The following is a 24,997-nucleotide window of genomic DNA, read 5'->3' as shown; positions in this document are numbered from 1 at the left end:
CATTTTCCTTTTTTTTTTTTCAGAATCTCTTTTGGTATTCATAACAAGCAGTGGTGGTGTTAGGTCAAAGAATCACAAATTAATAGACTTTTGGGCACAGATTATTTTTTTTGATCATTTATCAATTGGGGTATGGCTCTTATTTTTTATAAATTTAACTCGGTTCCCTCTATGTTTGAGAAATGAGGCCTTATCAGAGAAACTTCAGAATTTTTTTTTAACAATACTAATGCTAATTGTATTTCTCCCCATTTATCCGCTCTCTCGTTTTATCCTGTCCCTTCTCAAATGTATTTTTCTACTAACAACTCCATCTTCCACTATGCCCTCTCTTTTATTACCCTCCCCCACTTCCCATATCACATCTCCTTACTTTCCTGCGGAGTAATTTCTATAGAATTCTGTAGAATATGTGTGTTATTTCCTCTTTGAGCCAATTCTGATGATAATGTCCACTCACTTCTCTTCTCCTCTTCTTCCTCTCTACTGTAAAAGCTTTTTTCCTTCCTTTTATATGGCAGATAATTACCACGATTACACTTCTCCCTTTCCCTTTCTCTTCCTCCCTCACCTCTTAATTTGATCATTTTTTAAAAAAAAGATATTATGCCTTCATATTCAATTCACACCTATGCCCTGTCTATATATACTCCTAATTGCCATAATAATGAGAAAGTTCTAATGAATTAAAACTATCATCCTTCTTTATAGTATAAACATAAATCTTATTAACTCCTTTATGATATCACTTCCCTAATTACCTTCTTATGCTTCTCCAGAGTTCTGTATTTGAAAATCAAATTTTCATCATGAGTGCTTGAAAATTATCTATTTCTTTGAATGATCACTTTTTCCTCTGAAGTATTATACTCAGTTTTTCTGGGTAGGTGATTCTTAATTGCAATCTTGGCTCCATTGCTCTCTGGGATATCATATAACAGGCCCTCCATTTCTTTAATGTAAAAGCTGCTAACTGTTGCATTATCCTGACTGTGGCTCCATTATACTCGAATTGTTTCTGTCTAGATGCTTGCAATATTTTCTCCTTGATCTGGGAGTTCTGGAATTTGACTATAATATTCATGGCAATTGTCATTTTGGGATTTCTTTCAGAAGGTGATTGGTGCATTTTTTTCAATTTCTATTTTACTCTCTGATTTTAGAGTATCAGTACAATTTTCCTAGATAATTTCTTGAAAGATGATATTCAAGTTTTTTTCCTTGATGATGATTTTAAGGTATACCAATAATTTTTAAATCATCTGTCTCCTGGATCTATTTTCCAGGTCAGTTTTTCCAATGAGATAATTCACATTTTTTCATTTTTTGGATTTTGTTTTATTGTATTTTGATATCTCATAAGGTCATTAGCTTCCCTTTGCTCAATGCTATTTTTTAAGGAATTATTTTCCTTAGTGAACTTTTATACCTCCTTTCCCAGTTGTCCAATTTTGCTTTTTAAGGCATTCTTCATCTCATTAGCCTTTTGTATTTCACTACTCTCAATTTCCCCCCTAATTTTTCCTCTATCTTTTAAAAAAATTTTTATTATAGCTTTTTATTGACAAAACATAGGCATGGGTAATTTTTCAACATTGACCCTTGCAAAAAATTCTGTTCCAACTTTTCCCCTCCTTCCCTTCACCTCTTCCCCTAGATGGCAGGTAGTCCCATACATGTTAAATATGTTAAAGTATATGTTAACTACAATATATGTGTGTATATATATATATATACATATATATATATATATATATTCACACACACACACACACACACACACACACACACAATTATCTTGCTGCACAAGAAAAATCGGATTTAGAAAGAAGGTAAAAATAACCTGGGAAGAAAAACAAAAATGCAAGCAAACAATAACAGGGTATAAATTCTATGTTATGTTCCACACTCATTTCCCAGTGTTCTTTTGCTGGATGGTTCTATTCATTACTGATCAATTGGAACTGATTTGAATCCTCTCATTGTTGAAGATAGCCACTTCCATCATAATTGGTCCTCATATAGTATTGTTGAAGTGTATAATGATCTCCTGGTTCTGCTCATTTCACTTACCATCAGTTTGTGTAAGTCTCTCCAAGCCTCTTTGTATTCATCCTGCTAGTCATTGCTTACAGAACAATAATATTCCATAACATTCATATACTACAATTTACTCAGCCAATTTCCAATTGATGGGCATCCATTCAATTTCCAGTTTCTAGCCACTACAAAAAGGGTTGCCACATAGATTTTTGCACATACAGGTCCCTTTCCCTTCTTTAATATCTCTTTGGGATATAAACCCAGTAGAAACACTGCTGGATCAAAGGGTAAACACAGTTTGATAACTTTTTGAGTATAGTTCCAAATTGCTCTCCAGAATGGTTGGATCTGTTCACAACTCCACCAACAATGCATCGGTGTCCCAGTTTTCCCACATCCCCTGCAACATTTGTCATTATCTTTTCCTATCATCTTAGCCAATCTGAGTGGTGTCTCAGAGTTGCCTACTCTAATTCCTTTCATCTCTTTCTCGACTCTTATTGCAGAGGCTAGTGTTTCTAATACAATATTGAATAATAATGGTGATAGTAGGCAACCTTGCTTCACTCCAGATCTTATTGGGAAAGGTTCCAGTTTTTCCTCATTGCATATGATGCTTACTGATGGTTTTAAATATATGCGCCTGACTATTTTAAGGAAAAGTCCATTTATTCCTATGCTCTCAAGTGTTTTTATTAGGAATGGATGTTGGATTTTATCAAATGCTTTTTCTGCATCTTTTGAGATGATCATATGGTTTTTGTTTGACTGGTTATTGATATAGTCGATTATGCTAATAGTTTTCCTAATATTGAACCAGCCCTGCATTCCTGGTATAAATCCTACTTGGTCATAGTGTATTATCCTGGGGATGATTTTCTGTAATCTTTTTGCTAATATTTTATTTAAGATTTTAGCATCAATATTCATTAGGGAGATTGGTCTATAATTTTCTTTCTCTGTTTTCAACCTACCTGGTTTAGGTATCAGTACTATATCTGTGTCGTAAAAGGAGTTTGGTAGGACTCCTTCAATCCCTATTTTTTCAAATAGTTTATTTAGCATTGGAGTTAAATGTTCTTTAAATGTTTGGTAGAATTCACATGTAAATCCATCTGGTCCTGGGGATTTTTTCTTAGGGAGTTGGTTAATAGCTTGTTCTATTTCTTTTTTCTGAGATGGGACTATTATTTTTACTTCTTCCTCTGTTAGTTAGGGCAAGCTATATTTTTGGAGGTATTCTTCTAGTTCATTTAAGTTGTCGAATTTATTGGCATAAAATTGGGCAAAGTAACTCCTAATTATTGCTCTAATTTCCTCTTCATTAGTGGCGTATTCTCCCTTTTCATTTTTAAGAGTAACAATTTGATTTTCCTCTTTCCTTTTTAAATCAGATTTACTAAGGGTTTGTCTATTTTGTTGGGTTTTTCATAGAACCAACTCTTAGTTTTATTAATTAATTCAATAGTTTTTTTTTACTTTCAATTTTATTGATCTCTCCTTTTATTTTTAGAATTTCAATTTTAGTGTTTGGCTGGGGGTTTTTAATTTGTTCCTTTTCTAGCATTTTTAGTTGCAAGCCCAATTCATTGACCTTCTCTTTCTCTATTTTTATGCAAATAGGCCTCTAGAGATATGAAATTTCCCATTATTACTGCTTTGGCTGCATCCCCTACATTTTGGTATGATGTCTCATTATTATCATTTTCTTGGGTGAAGTTATTAATTATGTCTATGATTTGCTGTTTCACCCAATCATTCTTTAGTATGAGATTATTTAGTTTCCAATTATTTTTTGGTCTACTTTCCCCTGGCTTTTTGTTGAATGTAATTTTCATTGCATCGTAGTCTGAAAAGGATGCATTTACTATTTCTGCCTTACTGCATTTGAGTTTGAGGTTTTTATGTCCTAATATATAGTCAATTTTTGTATAGGTTCCATGAACTGCTGAGAAGAAAGTATACTCCTTTCTGTCTCCATTTAGTTTTCTCCAGAGATCTATCATATCTAACTTTTCTAATATTCTATTTATCTCTTTGACTTCTTTCTTATTTATTTTGTGGTTTGATTTATCTAATTCTGAGAGTGCAAGGTTGAGATCTCCCACTATTATAGTTTTGCTGTCTATTTCTTTTTGCAGCTCTCTTAATTTCTCTTTTAAGAATTTAGATGCTACATCACTTGGTGCATATATGTTTAATATTCATATTGCTTCGTTATCTATGCTACCCTTTAGCAAGATATAGTGCCCTTCCTTATCTCTTTTAATTAGGTCAATTTTTGCTTTAGCTTGATCTGAGATCAGGATGGCTATCCCTGCTTTTTTTTACTTCACCTGAAGCATAGTAGACCAACCTTTTACCTTTAACCTGCATGTATCTCCCTGCTTCAGGTGTGTTTCCTGGACAATCAAGTCCCATTGAGTTCTTTTGTTCTATGGAATTTTTTTCCATTTCACCAATTTTATTTTTTAGAGAGCTATTTTCTGTTTCCAGTTCACTAATCCTATTTTTCAAGGATTGGATTTCTTTATCCACTTTGTCTTTAAATGAGTGGGATGACTTCTCCAGACTCTCTTGCCATGCCTCCCTCTCCTTTTCCCATTTTTCTTCTAGCTCTCTTGTGAGAGCCTTTTTAATTTCTTCTATGAGATTCATCTGTGCTGAAGAACAGATGATCTCCTCCTTTGGGGATTCACCTGGAGATAGTCTGTTTTTAGTCTCCTCAGGGTTTAGAGTCTTCTCTCTGTCCATATAGAAGCTGTCAATGGCTTTTAATCCATTCTGCTAACCGCTTCCTCTTTATGGGGGAGTTTACCCAGTTCACATTTACGGTTAAAATTACCAATTCTGTATTACTTGTCATCTTGTTAACCCCTGTTTATGCTTTTCTCCCTTCTTTCCCCCTTACCTCCCTTCCAAGTATTAAGCTTGTGAGCACCACTTGCTTCTCACAGCCCTCCCTTTTTAGTATCCCTCCCTCTGCTTTAGAGTTCCTCCCCTTTTCTTACCCTTTTCCCTCACAGTTTCCATATTCCCTCCCACTTAGCTTATTCCTTCCCTTTTCACTTTTCCCTTCTCACTTTTCAATGAGGTGGGAGAAGTTTCACCATAAATTGAATATGTCTAAAATTTTTCTCTTAAAGCCAATTCTGAAGGCAGTAAGATACCCACTATATTCATCCCCCTCCATTCTTTCTCTCAGATATAATAGGTTTCCTTTGCCTCTTCATGAGATGTAGTACCCCCACTTTGCCCTTTTTCTGGTACAATGTCCTTTCCACAACTAGTATATAGAACAAGATATACATGTATTCTTTATACATCTTTATAGCAGAAATATAGTTCCTAAGATTTATTTTTACCTTTTTAGGTTTCTCTTGAGTTCTATATTTGTGGATCAAACTTTTTGTTAAGTTCTGGTTTTCTCATCAAAAATAGGTGAAATTCGCTTATTTCATTGAATGTCCATCTTCTTCCCTGGAAAAAGATGCTCATTCTGGCTAGGTAAGTTATTTTTGTTTGCATACCAAGTTCCTTAGCCTTTTGGAATATCATATTCCAGGCCCTTTGATCCTTTAATGTGGATGCTGCTAGATCCTGGGTGATCCTTATTGTGGCTCCTCGATACTTAAATTGGGTTTTTCTAGCCGCTTGCAGTATTTTTTCCTTCATCTGAGGGTTCTGGCATTTGGCCACTATATTTCCTGGTGTTTTGATTTTAGGATCCCTTTCAGTAGGTGATCAATGAATTCTTTCAATGTCTATTTTAACCTCTGTTTCTATGACTTCTGGGCAGTTCTCTTTTATAATTTCCTGGAAAATAGTGTCCAGGCTCTTTTTTTATCATACTTTTCTGGGAGTCCAATAATTCTCAGATTGTCTCACCTGGATCTATTTTCCAGGTCTGTTGTTTTCCCAAGAAGGTATTTCACATTCTTTTCCATTGTTTGATTTTTTTGGTTTTGCTTGACTGATTCTTCTTGTCTCCTCAAGTCACTCAATTCCATTTGTTTGATTCTGATTTTCAATGAAATATTTTCTTCATTCACTTTTTTAAATATCTTTTTCTAATCGTCCCATTGAGTTCTTTTGTTCTATGGAATTTTTTTCCATTTCACCAATTTTATTTTTTAGAGAGCTATTTTCTGTTTCCAGTTCACTAATCCTATTTTTCAAGGATTTGATTTCTTTATCCACTTTGTCTTTAAATGAGTGGGATGACTTCTCCAGGCTCTCTTGCCATGCCTCCCTCTCCTTTTCCCATTTTTCTTCTAGCTCTCTTGTGAGAGCCTTTTTAATTTCTTCTATGAGATTCATCTGTGCTGAAGAACAGATGATCTCCTCCTTTGGGGATTCACCTGGAGATAGTCTGTTTTTAGTCTCCTCAGGGTTTAGAGTCTTCTCTCTATCCATATAGAAGCTGTCAAGGGTTAAAGTCCTTTTCAATTTTTTGCTCATTTTGTCAGAGAAGACTCAAAGACAAACTAGCAAAGAAAAAAAAGAAAAAACCCCTAAATGGAGTCTGCTTTTTTGGGGAGAGGGGCTGGGTTGTGTTACCAAGATTCCTCTACAGACTGTGGGGGCAGCAGCGAGGCACTAGCAGGACTGTGCTGCATCTGCGCTCTGAGACTCCGAGAGCGTGCTGAGATACTGTGGGGGAGGGGTGGCCGGATCCCAAGAGACTCCAGCTGTTTGGGGTTGTATTCTTCTCTGTTTTTAGCTTCTCTGCTGGGCTATTGACTTGCTGCCAGAGCATCGTCTCCAATCCTGCAGCAAAGCTCTCCCCACAGAGATAGCTGAGATCACACCCCATCCTGCTCCGGTCTGCTCGGCTGGGAGCTACCTGCCAGGCTCTCGCTGCTGCCGCCTGCCCTCAGCCTGTGCCTGATCTAAAACCGTCCTGCCCTCGAGCAAAAACAGACCTTTCCTGGTGAATCTCAAGGATGTCTTCTCTTGGTAACTATTTGTGGGTTTTTTTTTTCAGTCAAGCATTAATTCAGAGGCTTGTAATGAAATGGATTCTGAGAGAAAATGCAGAGCTTACACAGCTATGCACCTCCTCTCCACCATCTTGGCCAGAAGTCCCGAAGCTAGAATTTCTTACAGTATTGAATAGTAATGGTAACAGTGGACAACCTTGTTTCACTCCTGGTTTTATTTGGAATGGTTCTAGTTTATCACCATTACATATGATGCTTACTGATGGTTTTAAATAGATGCTACTGGCTATTTTAAGGAAAAGTCCATTTATTCCTATACTCTCGAGTGTTTTTAATAGGAATGGGTGTTACATTTTATCAAATGCTTTTTCTGCATCTATTGAGATGATCATATGGTTTTTGTTAATTTGGTTATTGATATAGTCAATTATATTAATAGTTTTCCTAATATTGAACCAGCCCTGCATTCCTGGTATAATTCCTACTTGATCATGGTGTACTATCCTGGGGATGATTTTCTGTAATCTTTTTGCTAATATTTTATTTAAGATTTTTGAATCAATGTTCATTAGAGAGATTGGTCTATAATTTTCTTTCTCTGTTTTCTTCTACCTGGTTTAGGTATTAGTACCATGTCTGTGTCATAAAAGGAATTTGGTAGGACTTCTTCAATCCCTATTTTTTCAAATAGATTATATGGCATTGGAGTTAATTGTTTTTTAAATGTTTGGTAAAATTCACATGTAAATCCATCTGGTCCTGGAGATTTTTTTTCTTAGGGAGTTGATTAATAGTTTGTTCTATTTCTTTGTCTAAAATGGGACTATTGAACCAATTTACTTCTTCCTCTGTTAATATGGGCAACCCATATTTTTTAAGGTATTCATCCATTGCATTTAAGTTATCAAATTTATTGGCATAAAGTTGGGCAAAGTAACTCCTAATTAATGCTCTAATTTCCTCTTCATGAGTGGAAAGTTCTCCCTTTTCATTTTTAAGACTAACAATTTGATTTTCCTCTTTCCTTTTTCTAATCAAATTTACCAAGGGTTTATCTATTTTGTTGTTTTTTTCATAGAACCAACTCTTAGTTTTATGTATTAATTCAATAGTTTTTTTTGAACTTTCAATTTTATTAATCTCTCCTTTTATTTTTTAGAATTTCAAGTTTAGTATGTATTTGATTGGGGTTTTTAAAATTTGGTCTTTTTCTAGCTTTTTTAGTTGCAAGCCTAATTCATTGGTTTTCTCTTTCTCTATTTTATGCAAGTAGGCTTCTAGAGATATAAAATTCCCTTTATTATCACTTTTGCTGCATCCCACACATTTTGGTATGTCATCTCATTATTGTCATTCTCTTGGGTGAAATTATTAATTGTGTCTATGATTTGCTGTCTCACCCAATCATTCTTTAAGATGAGATTATTTAGTTTTCCAATTACTTTTTGGTAATTCCCCTTTTCTCTTTTTTCCCTGGCGCTTTATTGAATGTAATTTTCATTGCATCGGGATCTGAAAATGATGCATTTACTACTTCTGCCTTTCTGCATTTGAATTTGAGTTCGTTATGTCCTAATATATGGTCAATTTTTGTATATGTTCCATGAACTGACAAGAAGAAAGTATACTCCTTTCTGTCTCCATTTAGTTTCTCTAAAGATCTATCATACCTAACTTTTCTAGTGTTCTATTTACCACTTTAACTTCTTTCTTAGTTACTTTGTGTTTTGATTTATCTAGTTTTTAGAGTGCAAGATTGAGATCTCCCACTATTATGCTTTTCTCTCTACTTTCCCCTTTACTCCCCTCTGCCAAGTATTAAATTTATGAGTATCACTTGCCTCATGCAGCCCTCTCTCTTTAGAATCCCTCCCTCCCCCTTGAAATTTCTCCCCTTTTCTTAAACCTTTCCCTTTCAATTTCTGTATTCCCTTCTATTTAGCCTATCCCTTCCCTTTTAGCTTTTCCCCTCCCATTTTTCAATGCAGTAGGAGAAGTTTCTCTGTAAAACAAATATGTCTAATATTTTCTCTTTGAGCCAATTCTGATGAGAGTAAGATTCAAACTATGTTCAACCCCCTCCCTTCTTTCCTTCAAATATAATAGGTTCCCTTTGCTTCTTTGTGAGATATAGTACCCCCACTTTTCCCTTTTTCTGGTACAATTTTCTTTCCTCTTCTAGATCCTTTTTTATATTACAACAGTAAAACCAAATTATATATGTACTCTTTATATATACCTTATAACAGAAATGCAGTTTTCAAGAGTTCTTTTTACCTTTTTATGCTTCTCTTGAGTCCTATATTTGGAGGTCAAACTTTTTGTTTAGCTCTGGTTTTTTCATCAGAAATAAATGAAATTCACCTATTTCATTGAATGTCCATCTTCTTCCCTGGAAGAAAATGCTCAGTTTGTATACCAAGTTTCTTTTCCTTTCAGAATATCAGATTCCAGGCCCTTTCCATCCTTTAATGTGGATGCTGCTAGATCCTGAGTAATCCTTAATGTGGCGCCTCGGTATTTGAATTGGTTTTTTTCCTGGCTGCTTGTAGTGTTTTTTACTTGGATAGTTCTGGAATTTAGCCACAATATTTCTTGGAGTTTTAATTTTGGGAACTCTTTCAATAGGTGATTGATGAATTCTTTCAGTGTCTATTTTACTTTCTGATGATTCTATGACATCTGGGCAATTCTCTTTGCTGACTTCCTGAAAAATAGTGGCTAGGCTCCTTTTTTAACCATGATTTTCAGGAAATCCAATATATTTTCCAATTCTGTTGTTTTTCCAAATAGGTATTTAACAGTTTTTTCTCTTTTTTTTCTTTTTTTCTTTTTCTTTTCTTTTTTTTCTTTTTCTTTTTCTTTTTCTTTCTTTTTTTTTTTTGTTTTGTTTTGTTTTGCTTGACTGATCCTTGGTGTCTCCTCGAGTTATTCATTTCTATTTGTTCAATTCTGATTTTAATGAATTATTTTCTTAATTTACTTTTTAAATTTCTTTTTGTAATTGTCCAAATGAGTTTTTAAATGAGTTGTTTTGTTCTATGGATTTTTTTTTCCCATTTTGCCAATTTTATTTTTTAAGGAGTTATTTTCTTTTTCCAATTCACAAATTCTGTTTTTCAGGAAGTTGTTTTCTTTTTCCACTCTATCTTTTAATGAGTTATATGCCTTATCCAGACCCTCTTGCAAAGCTTTTCTTTCCTTTCCCCATTTTTCTTCTAGCTCTCATTTAAAAGCCTTTTTAATTTCTTCTATGAGAACCTTATGTGATGGGGATCAGATCATATCCACCTGTAGGTTTTCATCTAGTCTCCTCAGGCTTTGAAATCTGTTCTCTTTCAGTATAGAAGCTATCTATAGTTAAAACCCACTTTGCCTTTTTACTCATTTTAACGACAATAACAAAAAGCTGCAGTCTTCTTTTCATGCAATGAGTGGTTTCTGAGCTTCTATCACAGACAACAGGAAGTGGCAGCACAGTGGCAGTGGAAGGCAGAGGCTGTGCTGCGATAATTGGCTGCACTAGGATTAGCAGTTGCAGGCTGAGATTGAGTCCCTCCTGGTGCTGGGTGGGTGTGGTCAGGTCCTGAGAGACTCTAGCACTTTGGAGTTATATTCTTTATCATCTTTCTTTATAGCTTTTATGCTGAACTACTGGCTTACTGCCAGAGCAGAGCAACCTGTCCTATGGTAGAGTTCTCCCTGCAGAGTTTCCATCTGCAAAGACCACACCTCGCCTCGCTCTGGTCTGCTCAGCATGAGTTGTTTTTCATGCTCTCACTGCCTATCTGCCTGAGTCTGCACCTGGCCTAGCCCCATTCTGTCCACACTTGTGAGCAAAAACAGACAGTGAATTTCCAGATTATTTTCTGTTGGTAATGTGTTATACTCCCAATATTCATGGGTTCTGACAGTCAAGCACTAATTCAGAGGCTGCGTTTCATAAAAATAGTTTGAGCGTAGAGGAGAGATAAGAAAGATTCGTGTGTCCTCTCCACCATCTTGGCTCCAAATCCCTCCTCTATTTTTCTTACTTGATTTTCAAAGCCCCTTTTGAGCTTTTCTATAGTTTGTGTCAAATTCTTATTTTTCTTGGAGACTTTGGATTTAGGTGCTTTGACTTTGTTACCATCTTCTGAGTGTTTGTTTTGATCTTTCTTGTCACCATAATAGCTTTCAATATTCAGAAACATTTTGTTGTTGTTGTTGTCTGCTCATTTTCCTAGCCTATTGCTCAGTTTTTAACTCTTTGTCAAATTTAGGCTCTTTTCTGGGTGAAGGGTGAATTATCCCAAATTTCAGGAGTTTTGTGAAGCTGTTTTTAAAGATTCTTCTAGGTACCTGGCAACATACATTCTTTTCTCCCCTTCTTGAGAATTTGCATTTTGGGATCTTTTTCAGGAGGTGATCCGGTGAATTCTTTCAATTTTTATTTTACCTTCTGGGTCTAAGATATCTGGGTAGTTTTTCTTGATAACTCCTTGAAATATGATTTATACATTCTTTCTTTGATCATGGCTTTCAGATAGTCCAAAAATTGTTAAATTATCTCTTTTTAATACATTTTACAAGTCAATTGTTTTTTCTGATCAGGTATTTCACATTTTCTTCTTTTTTTTTTTTCCATTTTTAACTTTGTTTTATTGTTTCTTCTTATGTCATCAATAGTTCCATTCATCTGATTCTAATTTTTAAAGAATTAGGTTCTACTATATTATAAAGCAGTGGTCATCAAAACTATTTGGTATTGGATAAGAAATAGAATAGTTGATCAATGGAATAGGTTAGGTTCATAAGAAAAAATAATCAATGATTATAGTAATCTAGTGTTTGACAAACCCAAAGACCCTAGCTTTTGGGGGAAAATTCACTATTTGACAAAAAACTAATGTGAAAATTGGAAACTAGTATGGCAGAAACTAGGCATTGACCCACACCTAATATTGTATACCAACATAAGGTTGAAATGGGTTCATGATCTAGATATAAAGAATGATATAAACAAATTAGGAGAACATAGGGTAGTTTGCCTCTCAGATATGTAGAGGAGGAAGGAATTTGTGACCAAAGAACTGGAGATCATTATTGATCATAAAACAGATAATTTTAATTATGTTAAATTAAAAAGGTTTTGTACAAACAAAACTGATATATACAAGAATAGAAGGGGAAGCAATAAACTGGGAAAATATTTTTACATTCAAAAGTTCTGATAAAGGCCTCATTTGTAAAATATGTATAGAATTGACTCAAATTTACTAAGAATTCAAGCCATTATACCCAAAAAAGATACTAAAGAAGGGAAAGGGACCTGTATGTGCCAAAATGTTTGTGGCAGCCCTGTTTGTAGTGGCTAGAAGCTGGAAAATGAATGGATGCCCATCAATTGGAGAATGGTTGAGTAAATTGTGGCATATGAACGTTATGGAATATTATTGTTCTGTAAGAAATGACCAGCAGGATGAATACAGAGAGGACTGGCGAGACTTACATGAACTGATGCTAAGTGAAATGAGCAGAACCAGGAGATCATTATATACCTCAACAACAATACTGTTTGAAGATGTATTCTGATGGAAGTGGATCTCTTCAATAAAGAGAGCTAATTTAGTTTCAATTGATCAAGGATGGACAGAAGCAGCTACACCCAAAGAAAGAACACTGGGAAATGAATATAAACTGCATACATTTTTGTTTTTCTTCCTGGATTATTTATACCTTCTGAATCCAATTCTCCCTATGCAACAAGAAAACTGTTCGGTTCTGCACACATATATTGTATCTAGGATATATTGTAACCTATTCAACATGTAAAGGACTGTCAATAAAAAGTTATTTAAAGAATAAAAAAAAAAGAATTCAAGCCATTCTCCCAATTGATAAATGATCAAAGGATATGAACAGACTCTTCAGATGAAAAATTGAAACTGTTTCTAGTCATATGAAAAGGTGCTCCAAATCACAATTGATCAGAGAAATGCAAATTAAAACAACTCTGAAATACCACTACACACCTTTCAGATTGGCTAAGATGACAGGAAAAAATAATGATGAATGTTGGATGGGATTATGGGAAAACTGGAACACCAATACATTGTTGGTGGAATTGTGAACAGATTCAATCATTCTGGAGAACACTTTGGAGCTGTGCTTAAAAAGTTATCAAACTGTGTATATCCTTTGATTCAGCAGTGTTTCTACTGGGCTTATTTCCCAAAGAGATCTTAAAGGAGGGAAAAGGACCCACAAGTGCAAAAATATTTGTGGCAGCCCTTTTTGTAGTGGCAAAAAACTGGAAACTGAATGGATGTTCATCAATTGGAGAATAGTTGAATAAATTATGGTGTATGAATGTTATGGAATATTATTGTTCTATGAGAAATGACTAGCAGGATAATTTCAGAGAACCCTGGAGAGCATTGTACATGGAAACAACAAGATTATATGATGATCAGTTCTGATGGATGTAGTTCTCTTCAACAATGAGATGATTCAAACCTGTTCCAATGATGAAGAGAGCCATCTGCACCCAGAGAGAGGACTGTGGGAACTGAGAGTGGTTCACAACATAGCATTTTCACTATTTTTGTTATTGTTTGCTTGTATTTTATTTTGCTTCTCCTAAATTTAATTGATTTGATTTTTCTTGTGCAGCATGATAATTGTATAAATATGTATGCATATATTAGATTTAACATATATTTCTATCATGTTTAACATGTATTGGACTACTTGCCATCTAGGGGAAGGCGTGGGGGAAGGGAGAGAGAATTGGAATACAAGGTTTTGCAAGGGCTAATGTTGAAGAATTGTCCACACATATGTTTTGGAAAATAAAAAGCTTTAATAAAGAATTAGGTTCTTCAGTGAACTTTTGTACCTTTTTCCATTTGATCAATTCTGCTTTTTTGAGAAGTTCTTTGGGGATTTATGTGCCCCCTTTTTATCATTTGGCCAATTCTGTTTTTTTTTTTTCTTGTTGAGGCATTTGGGTTCAAGTGACTTATTCTGAGTCACACAACTAGGCAATTTGTTTTTTTTTAAGGTATTATTTTCTTCAGTATTTTTAAAATGTTTCTTTTACCAACCTGTTAAATCTCTTTTCATAATTTCCATTTCTTTTCCTAATTTTTCATCTACCATTCTTATCTCTTTAACTCATCTAAGAATTCTGGTTGTTTTTCAGTTTAATTGGCATTATTCTTTGAGGCTTTTTTGGGGTAACTATTTTTACATTGTTATCATCTTCTGAGTTCATGTCTTCCTTGCTACCAGAGTAGCCCATGTGATCAAATACCTTTTTTAAAATAATTTTTCTTGCTTGTTTTTGACTTTGAACTTTATGTTAAAGTTGGACGCTGTACCCCTTGTGGTATCAAAGTATTATCTAAAGCTTCAGGCTTTATTTATGCTGCTGTTTTCAAAAGTCATTCTGGGGTTCTATAAGTTTTTTTGTATTTCCATGATGGTGTGATCCTGGGAAAGTTGTGATCAATAGGCTGATCTGCACTCTGGTATTTGCCCAGGAAAAGCTCTAGTCCCTTCCAGGCACAAGTGCTAGTGCTACTCTTTACTCTGGCACTGTGACTAGAGCTTGTGTTCCCTTGTGATTCTCTCCTCTCGGAAATTCTGACCCAGAATATTGTATGTTCAGCTGGGTAGCTTCCCCTACTCTGCTTTGGATCTATGGAATGTAATATTTAAAGATTTTATTTTATATCGCTATGTCTGTCTGTCGGTCTATCTAAATATTTGTTACTGTTACAATATTATAATGACTTCTAAGCATACAATTCTGCTACATGCATTCATTTTCTTTCTCTGAAAAAATTCTGATAAATTAGGTATGGCTAATATAGCATTTATAGAAGATTTCAATATTAGATGAGACTATCAAGTCATTTCATCTGAATTTTTGATTGGAGAAGGAAGATTGCTATGAAAAACTTTTGTATATGTCTTTGTATTCAAATTAATATTTCTATTATCTTTGGAGTTAAAAATAACAACTTAGTTATATGATTATAATTTGTTCCTAGAAAAACAGAAATCTAAAAATAGCTAATTGTTTTAAAGAGTGTTTTTTTCAGCTTTCAGTCTTTATTGACAGATGGATAATTCAAATAACTCTCCCTTGACATTGCTGAGAATGCTTATCAGATTAACTGGGATCAGCAGTGTCATGTGGTATTGCTGCTGGAAATTTAATAGAGTAGAAGGCCATCATAATGCAGACCTAGAAGACATTTAATGTATTTCAATAGAGGCTGCCTTTAGTTTTTGTAAACTGAATCAGCATACCTTATATATTCTTATATAACTATACATATTTCTTTATAACAAATATAAGAAATAATTGCAAGAAACAACTTTCACAAAAATAAAAACATTACATGTCAAAGTAAACATGTTGATATTTTAATGTAATTTGAAGTCCCATGATTAATGAATGTAGTACAATGTGAATCTATGTATGTGCGTATACATATACACATATGCACACATACATGATTCTGCTTGGTACCTCAGTTGTTTGGAGAAAAAAAGTTTTGTAAACTTTTTTAAAATAATAGCTTTTATTTTCAAAATGTATGCAAAGATGATTTTCAACCTTTGCCCTTGGAAAACCTTTTGTTCCAAATTTTTATCCCTCCCTTCCCCCCCACCTCTCCCAGATAGCAAGTAACCTAATATAGGTTAAACATGTGCAATTCTTCTCTACATATTTCCACATTTATCATGCTGCACAAAAAAAAAAAATCAGAACAAAAAGGAAAAAAATTAGAAAGAAAAAAGCAAGCAAACAATAACAAAAAAATGTGAAAATACTATATTTTAATCCATATTCAGTCCCCATAGTCCTCTTTCTGGAAGCAGATGGTTCTCTCCATCATAAGTCTATTGGAACTGGGCTAAATAACCCCATTGTTAAAAAGAACCAGTTCCATCAGAGTGATCATCACATAATCTTCTTGTTGCTGTGTACAATGTTAACTTGGTTCTACTTACTTCACTTAGCATCAGTTTCTCTCCAGATCTTTCTGAAATCATTCTGCTGATCATTTCTTATAGATCAATAATATTCTATAACATCCATATACCATAACTTATTCAACTATTCACCAACTGTTGGGCTCAGTTTCCAGTTGCTTGTCACCACAAAAAGAGCTGCTATTTTGTAAACTTTTAAACATTATAGGAATTTTTATCTTAAACAGCCTTACTTATCTTTTGGTATTGTAAACAAAAGTAAATATGACAATAAGGGTATGGTTTGTAGTTGAAAGTAGGATTGAATTAAAGGATGGCTCAAAAATTGCAATTAATTTTTATAAAATCTTCCTGTATAAAGCTCAGAACTCTGAGCTTATTGATATAATGACATGAGCAAGAAGAGGGAAATTAATTCAAATATTAGGAACAACTAAGGAAAGATTCTAAAGTAGAAGCAAAAAGAAAGAGAAAGTATATCCTCTATGGATTGGCCTGTTTAAGGACTTAATAATCGAGGCAGGGTGGTGAAACTGATGATTAGCCTTGTATGACACAGAAATTTTTGTTTGATGTAAAATGTTATAAATAACCAATTGGAGAGGTTCACTGGATATAATATACAATGGATTAGAAAATTCATTCTGACAAGAATTCTCAGTATAATTTGGATTAATAAAGCAGATAGTATGAGATTTCACCAACTAAAAGGAAAATAAAGTTTTGTGAAGCATATAAAACTGAAATAGGTCACTTAATTCAGTAGGTCCTGAATAGTGCATGAAAATAAAAGACCTTATTAGAAAAAAACTGGTTATTTTTTTAAATTTATTTTTAGACTATGCCTTTGATTTAAAGCTTTAACCAACTTAGGGCAAGTGAAAAAAACAGAAGTTCGAATGTAGCAAATTACTTTCATAGATATAAAGCAAGTTACCAGAGATTCACATCCAATAATCTTGGCTCAAGCAAATGCAATTCATCTATCACCTTGAGGATGCTGAGGAAGTTCCAAGAATTATCTAGTTCCAACACCCTTGGATCTTCTCACCAAAGCTGATACTGGGATAAGGAGCATGTAGTTGAAAATGGTCAGTGTCCTCCAGCCTTTAAACTTTTGAGTTAAGGATGAACTGGACATCCAAGATAAGAGATAAATGGGAAGCCACTCATGATCAGAAATGGGCTCACCAAAATTTCCATATCTTTAGATTGGAAGCAGACAAACTCTAAGGTCTGGTTACTCCCACAGGCCAATCTATCCATCCTACTTAGATAGATTTTGTATTTATATCTATTATTTTATGATATATATGTACATCTATATGTAAGCCCTCTGTGCTTCAGTTCCATATGATCAATTTTCTTTGGATGGCTCTATGAGAATGTCATATAAGTATAAAGAATATTAATGTGGAATGAACTTGTAAAGATAGTCTGGAGATGATCTGAGAAGGGTTTTTAAATGCTAAGCTGTGAAACATATTTTATTCTAGAATAACTAAGGAACCATTGAAGGTTTCTGATCAGTAGAGTGACATGATCAATATCATGCTCAGAACTATTTGGGCAACTATTTGGAGATGGGTTGAAAAGGGGAGAAACTAGAAATAGGGAGATCTTTTGTTAGACTATTATGAAAGTTAAACCAAGATGCTATCTGAACTAAGATTGCCATACAAGTAGAGGAAAAAAATCATAGAATTAGAGCTAAAAACTACAGATTATTTAATCCAAGAGAGAGTAAAGTGATTTGTTGAAAGTTATATAAATATTAAATGTCAGAGTCAGGTTTTGAATCCAGGTTTTTGATTCCAAATCTATTACTTGTTTAACAACTGGCACACATGCAATAAAAGTTATAGAAGTAGAATTTAAAAGACTTGGCAATTTATTAGATATGATAAATAACTTGACAAGGTGACTATCTTGGCTTGGCTATAAATCAATGTTGATTACAAGATCAAGAACTTGAATGATTAAGAATACAGAAATATACCTTGGAGAAAAGAGTAAATATAAGTGTAAATGTTATTACCAGAAAAATCTTGAAAGTACTCCATTAACTCAAACAAAATGAAATGTACAAAATAATGTAAATGTTATAGGATGATAACTGTGAATGATTTTGCTGTTCTCAGCAGTAAAATTCCAAAATTACTATGAAGGATTTATGATGGAAAATGTTATCCATGCCCAGAAAAAGAACTGATTATGTTTGAATATAAATGATGCATACCTTTTTTAAACTTTATTTTTCTTGATTTTTTGGAGGAAAGGGGAATCTCCATTTTCTTTGGGAAAAAAAATTATGAAAATGTTTTGCATAACTTCACGTGTATCTTCTTAACTGGGGGAAGAGAGGGAGAAAATCTAAAAATCAAAGTTTTAAAAAACAAATGTAAAAATCATTTTTATGTATAACTGGGGAAAATGAAAACATTACATGAAAAAATATGAAGTAGAAAAATAATTGGGAAAATAAATGGTGCAAAAGAATTATGAAAAAAGAGTTAATACCTTGGAACACTCATTAAAAAGTAGAATTGGATATATGAAAAAGGAAATGCAAAAATCTACTGAAGAAAATACTTACTTAAAGAGTACAATTAGCCAAATAGAAAAGAAAATTTAGCAGTTAATTGAGGAAAACAACACCTTAAAAGTTAAAATTCAGTAAAGCAAATGGAAGCTAAGGACAGTATGAAATATCAAGCATTAATCAAACAAATTCAAAAGAATGAAAAATGGAAGGACATGAAAAATACTTAATGGGAAAAACAACTAACTTAGAAAACAGATCCAGAAGAGACAACTTCAGAATCACTGGACTACCTGAAAGTCACAAGCAAAAGAAAATTTCTTGAAAGATGCTGTTCAAGTCTATCAAGGAAAACTTCCCTAGTGTCCTGGAACCAGAGGGCAAAGTAGGAATTGAAAGAATTCACCTCAGAAAAGAGAGCCCCCCCAAGACTCCAAAGAACATTACAGCTAAATTTCTGAACTCTCATGTCAAGGAAAAATATAAGTGACTGGAAAGAAACAATTTAAATATTTGGGAACTACAATCAGAATTACACACAACTTGACAGCTGCAACATTAAAAGATCAGGGGTCAAAGAACATGATATTCCAGAAAGCAAAGGAGCAAGGACTACAACCAAGAAACACCTACCTAGCAAAATTAAGCATAATATATTTTAAGGGGAAAAATGGAGAAGAGAATTGCATTGAAAAATTTTATCTCCAATAATATCAAGACTCAAGAAAAGCATAAACATATAAATTGGGGAAAGAAAATATAAGGGATTCAGTAGAACTAGATTGTTTACATATGTACATGGGAAAATGATACTTGTAATTCTTTAAAATAGCATAGCTAGAAGGAATATACATAAACAGAGAGTATAGAAAAAGAGTGAACTTGAAGGAATAACATAAAAAACTTAAGAAATGAGAAAGAGAAGTACACTGGATGCATAAAGAAGACATAGAATGGGTTAAATTATTTCACATAGAGAAGCACAAAAGACCTAATAAAGTAGAAGGGGAAATGGGAGGGGGGTGATAAGCATCATTTGAACCTTACTCTCATCAGTATTGTCTCAAAGAGGGAATAATATACACAATCGGTTTAATACTAAAAATCTAACTTATATGATAGGGAAGAAGGAGGATGGATATTAAGTAAATATGTAGTGACAGAAGGGAGGGCAGATTAGGGGAAGTCATAGAAGCCAAACAGTGAAGGAAAAGGTAAAAGTAAAAGGTAAACAGAAGGAAGAATAGGATAGAAGGAAATATATAAGTAGTCATCATATGTATGAATCTGAATGGGATGACCTCTTCCCATAAAACAGAACCATATAGCAGAGTGTATCAAAAACCAGAATCCTACAATAGGATGTTTACAAGAAACACACTTGAAGCAGAGAGACACTCACAGAGTAAAGGTATGTGGTTAGAGAAAAATCTATTATGCTTCAGCTGAAGCAAAAGTAAAATACTAATACAAAGTAAAATTTAAAAATAGGCCTAATTATAAAAAGATAAGGAAAGAAATTATATCTTGCTAAAAGGTACTATAAACAATTAATCAATATCAATATTAAGTACCAAGAGCTATAGTATCGAGAATCTTAAAGGAAAAGTTGAGTGAGTTATAGGAAGAAATAAACCACAAAATTATACTAGTAGGGGATCTTACCTGTTCCTTCTCAGAACTGGACAAATCCAAACAAAATTAAGAAAGAAACTAACGAGGTAAATGGAATATTAAAAGAGTTGAAATGACAAGATATTTAGAGAAAAATGAATGGGAACATAAAGGAACATATCTTTTTCCTTAGTAGCACATGGCACCAAAATAAAAATTCAGCATATAATAGGACATAAAAACTGCAAGATCAAATATTGAAAAGCAGAAATTAAATGCATTCTTTTCAGATAATCAATAAAAAGTACACTCAACAAAGTGGAAAGATTAAAAAATTAATTGGAAACTAAGTAATTTAAAGAATAAGTGGGTCAAAGAACAAATCATAGAAATAATCATTAATTTCATTAAAGAGAATGATAACGATGAGACAACATACTAAAATTTATGGAATGCAACCAAAGCAGTACTTAGAGGAAAATATGTTTCTCTAAATTCTTAGATCAAGAAAATGAAAAAAGAAGAGATCCATAAATTGGGCATGCAACTAAAAAACTAGAAAAAGAACAAATTAAAAATGTCCAATTGAGCACCAAATTGGAAATTCTGGAAAAATCAAAGGTGGGATTAATAAAATTGAAAGTAAAACAGTAACAACAAACAAACAAATCATTGAGTTAATAAATCTATGACTTGGTTTTGTTTAAAAAAAAAAAAACAAGCCCATGGGTTAATTAGAAGAAGAGGAGAGAAAAGAAGAAGAAGAAAGGAGGAAGAGGAGGAAGAGGAGAAGAGAAAGAGTAAAAAGGAGGAGGAGGATAAAATCATCACCAATGAAGAATAAATCAAAGCAATCACTAGGAAATATTTTGCCCAATTATATGCCAATAAATCTGATAATCTAAGCAAAATCAATGATTTTTTTTCTGAATCAAGTTTGACTTCTTTAATTTTTTTAAAAAATCATAATCCAAAGCCTTTTGAAAAGGACTTGCATTTGGGCCAGTTCTTAAGTTAAATAGAATCTCAACATCTTTCAGAGTTAGTTTATAAATTCCAAGGTTTTTAATGCTACTGTGGCAGTAGGTTCTTCTGTAGTTGATTGTAGCACATCCTTCAATAGTAGGATCCAACACAAATTCAAGACAATATGGGCTTCTTTGATATGTTTGAAATACTTTTCTGATGTCTTGCAACTGTCAAAAAACAAAGGGAAAAGATTTCAAATCATGTCAACCTGAAGTTGTTCCTCCTCTTTCATTGGCATAATTTTCAAGAATTATTTCTTGAATGTTTGTGGCAGCTCTCTTTGTAGTGGCCAGAGGCTGGAAACTGAGTGGATGCCCATCAGTTGAAGAATGGCTGAATAGATTGTGTGTAATAGGCTGAGGCTTGAGTTGATGCACTGAGGTCCCAAGCACATGAGGCTAAATAGTAATTGGACCATACTCTATTAATATATAAGCTTGGAGAAAGAATGGCCCCACCCACTCTTTGTGCAAGTCCTGATGTGTTGTATAGGAAATGATGATTTTGGTGGGTGGAGGCAGAGGAGTAAAAAAGGAAGGGGAAGGAGAGGCTTTTTGCATTGCCATTGCGACGGTTTGCCCAGGTCAGATCTCTCTCTGTTAGCTGGCTTCCTGTAGCAGCTGCCCATATTGCTATCACAATCTTTCTTGCCCATATTGCTATCGCAATCCTTATTCATCTCTTCACTTCAATAAAGATTGAAGATTTTCCCCTTAACCTGAATTCCTGACTCCGGCTGATTTTAAATACGTGGTCATTACAATTGTGGTGTATGAATATTATGGAATATTATTGTTCTATAAGAAATGACCAGCAGGATGATTTCAGAGAGGCCTGGAGTAACTTGCATGAACTGGTGATGAGTGAAATGAGTGGAACCAGGAGTCATTATATACTTCAACAACAATACTATATGATGATCAATTCTGATGGATCTGGACCTCTTCAACAATGAGATGAACCAAATCAGTTCCAATAGAGCAATAATGAATTGAACCAGCTACACCCAGTGAAAGAACTCTGGGAGATGACTATGAACCACTATAGAATTCCCAATCCCTCTATTTTTGTCCACCTGCATTTTTGATTTCCTTCACAGGCTAATTGTACACTATTTCAAAGTCCGATTCTTTTTGCAAAGCAAAATAACTGTATGGACATGTATACATATATTGTATTTAACTTATACTTTAACATATTTAACATATATTGGTCCACCTGCCATCTGGGGGAGAGGATGGGGAGAAGGAGGGGAAAAGTTGGAACAAAAGGTTTTGCAGCTGTCAATGCTGAAAATTACCCACGCATATATTTTGTAAATAAAAGGCTATAATAAAAAATAATTATTTCTTGATATATGTATATATCCAACTTTTCTACAAGCATTTGCCAGAAAAAATTTAAATAAGGAATAACAACGCTGTTGTTCGAGTTGGAATTGGTGATCTCTTAAAGAAAGCAACAATGGACAAGCTGAACTTGATAGAGGCATTACTGTTTGCTGTGACTGAGAGGGCAAGGACATTCACCTTTCTTTTGTCTACAGTTTGGCTACATCTTTGATATCTCTGAAGATAAGTCTAATTTATGAGTCACCATGTCAAGCTTCAAGCATTCCAGGACACTAATCATATTATCAAAGACTGAGCTCTCCATTGAGCCTAGCTGCCATAGCTGCAATTTACTGAGAGCTTTACTCTCTCCCAGAACTTCTTGCAAAGTCACCTGATGAAGTTGCAGGAAGAAAGCATTTTCAGTCCAATCTGTGAGTTAATCATATCATTAACTAAATCTGTAACTCTAGAAAGTGAAGCTTTCTGGAAGCTGTAGGAAGATTCTTATATCTGTATGTTATAACAAGTAGCAGAGTCATAAATGTCTCTGCACAATGTGAAACTTTCATCAACATCAGTGATATCTTTGTACTGTAAAACCCAATTAGCTTCTGATGAAAGCATCCAAGTCCATCTTCTGAAGAGCAAATTTTCTTTCCATAATTAACTGTCTTTAAAAGCATGTCTCCTCTGAGAAAATATGCATAGAACTAGGAAAGGTTCTGGGATATTCGTGAACATTTTGTAGCTCCCTTTCAAACAGAAGTTCCTTATCTACCAAGTGACAGAAAACATTGGCATCACACAAAAGACAGGGGATATCAGCAGCTAATTTCTCAAGAACCAGCATCATAAGGGCATGAGAAAATTCTACCTTGCATTTATAGAAGAGTCTACTTTATTTAGTATTGGTTGAATTTTCTCATCTAGGAACCTGGCATGTTTTCCAAACCACATAAATACCTGAGTCAGGTTAACTTGTTTATAACATTAGTTTGTCAATTCCCATTGAAGTGGTGACTGAACCTCTTCTGGAGGGGAGTCAGCATATTCTGAATGCTAAGGATGACCAAGGGTGAGGCCAGAAGAAAATATTTTTCTGAAGGTTGTTTTGGTTCAATCAGTAATTCACCTGAGATTTGAAATTTCAGAAGTTGACAGAACAGTATCTCCCAAGTTACTTGTACACCTATGGGGTGCCATCTAAATTATTTAAGCCTACATTCTGAGGCCAAGGAGGCCCAATAAATGGCCAGTGAATCTGTGTTAATATCTCTTCAAAATCATGTTAGCTTGCCTTGAGGATTTTGTGCAAGAATTTAACAGTAGACTTAACAAAACAAAGGAGATGAGAACATGATGATTCCTGAAGTTTAATCTCCAATTGTGCCATGGATACCAAAATAGTAGCTATGTCTGGTACATTACTGGTCATTAGATGTTATTAAATATTATCACTTAGCTCCTCTATTTGTGAAATCTATTTTAGATAGGTGAGATGCCACTCGATTTCTTCTACTTGGCTAATCTATAATTCCAAGATCATCCAACCATAGTTGTGCTGTTAACAAATGGCTGTTGATTAAATGAAAAAGAAGAATTTCTTTTTCTAGAAGCTGACAGAAATTTTTAAGGCATTCTTAATTCTTTTCAGAACTACTGATGAAATTTTATGTACCTAGTTTTCTAATTGTACTTTATTTTCTGTCAGCTCTTCTATGAATTTTCCAAGTTTCTTTAAAGATTTAAAATCATTTCCTTTTCTACATATTTGGACACATAGAAAGAGATATCACAGGCATCAACATTGTGGTTGGTTTGTTTATTTCTGACAAGAGCTGCCATTTGTAGATCATTAGCTGTTTGATCCCGGCAAGTCATTTAATTTCTCTGTGCCCCAGTTTCCTCATCTTATTCAAATCCACACCTTTCTCCTGTTAACTTCTACTCAAACTTGGCATCTTTGCTTAGTTCTTAGAGCTAAAAGATCTGTTATTTCATTTCTCAGCTCAGCTTCTGTGGCCTTCTGTTCTCTGTCTTCTCAGCTCCATGTGCAGCCCTTCAGTAGGGAGCAAACTATATAATCAGAGGAAGGAACCACTTCAGGGCTGGACTTGAAGAGGTAGTAAGAGGCATTTTACCCCAGAGGATGCCAAGGTGGCTGCCCGAAATCAATGACTTTTTAAAAATATATAAATTACATAGATTAACATCAGGAAAGAGAATGTTTAAATAACACCATCTTAGAAAAAGGAATTGAACAAGTCATTAATAAAAATTCCTAGGAAAAACTCCCCAATATCAGACTGAAAGAACAGTTAATTCCAGTATTATATAAACTATTTGAAAAATAATCAAAGAAGGGGACCTCCCAAATTCCTTTTATTACATAAATATGGTACTATTTCTTAAATCAGGAATCATTTAAGACAGAGAAAGAAAGTTATTAACCAATTCCCTAATGATTATCAATAGAAAAAAATTTGAACAAAATACTAGCA

The 24,997-nt window shown here is 34.0% G+C and overlaps 1 pseudogene; it reads right to left on the bottom strand.

The window, feature by feature from the left end:
* LOC127557283 (RAD50-interacting protein 1-like) overlaps positions 1 to 24,548 on the bottom strand; it is a 50,244-nt pseudogene extending 25,696 nt beyond the window's left edge.
* Between the last annotated feature and the right edge of the window lie 449 nt (positions 24,549 to 24,997).

Source organism: Antechinus flavipes, chromosome 3 (genome assembly GCF_016432865.1).
Source record: "Antechinus flavipes isolate AdamAnt ecotype Samford, QLD, Australia chromosome 3, AdamAnt_v2, whole genome shotgun sequence".
NCBI lineage: Eukaryota > Metazoa > Chordata > Mammalia > Dasyuromorphia > Dasyuridae > Antechinus > Antechinus flavipes.
Note: the sequence above shows the minus strand (reverse complement) of the source record. Positions and strands in the feature narration are given on the sequence as shown.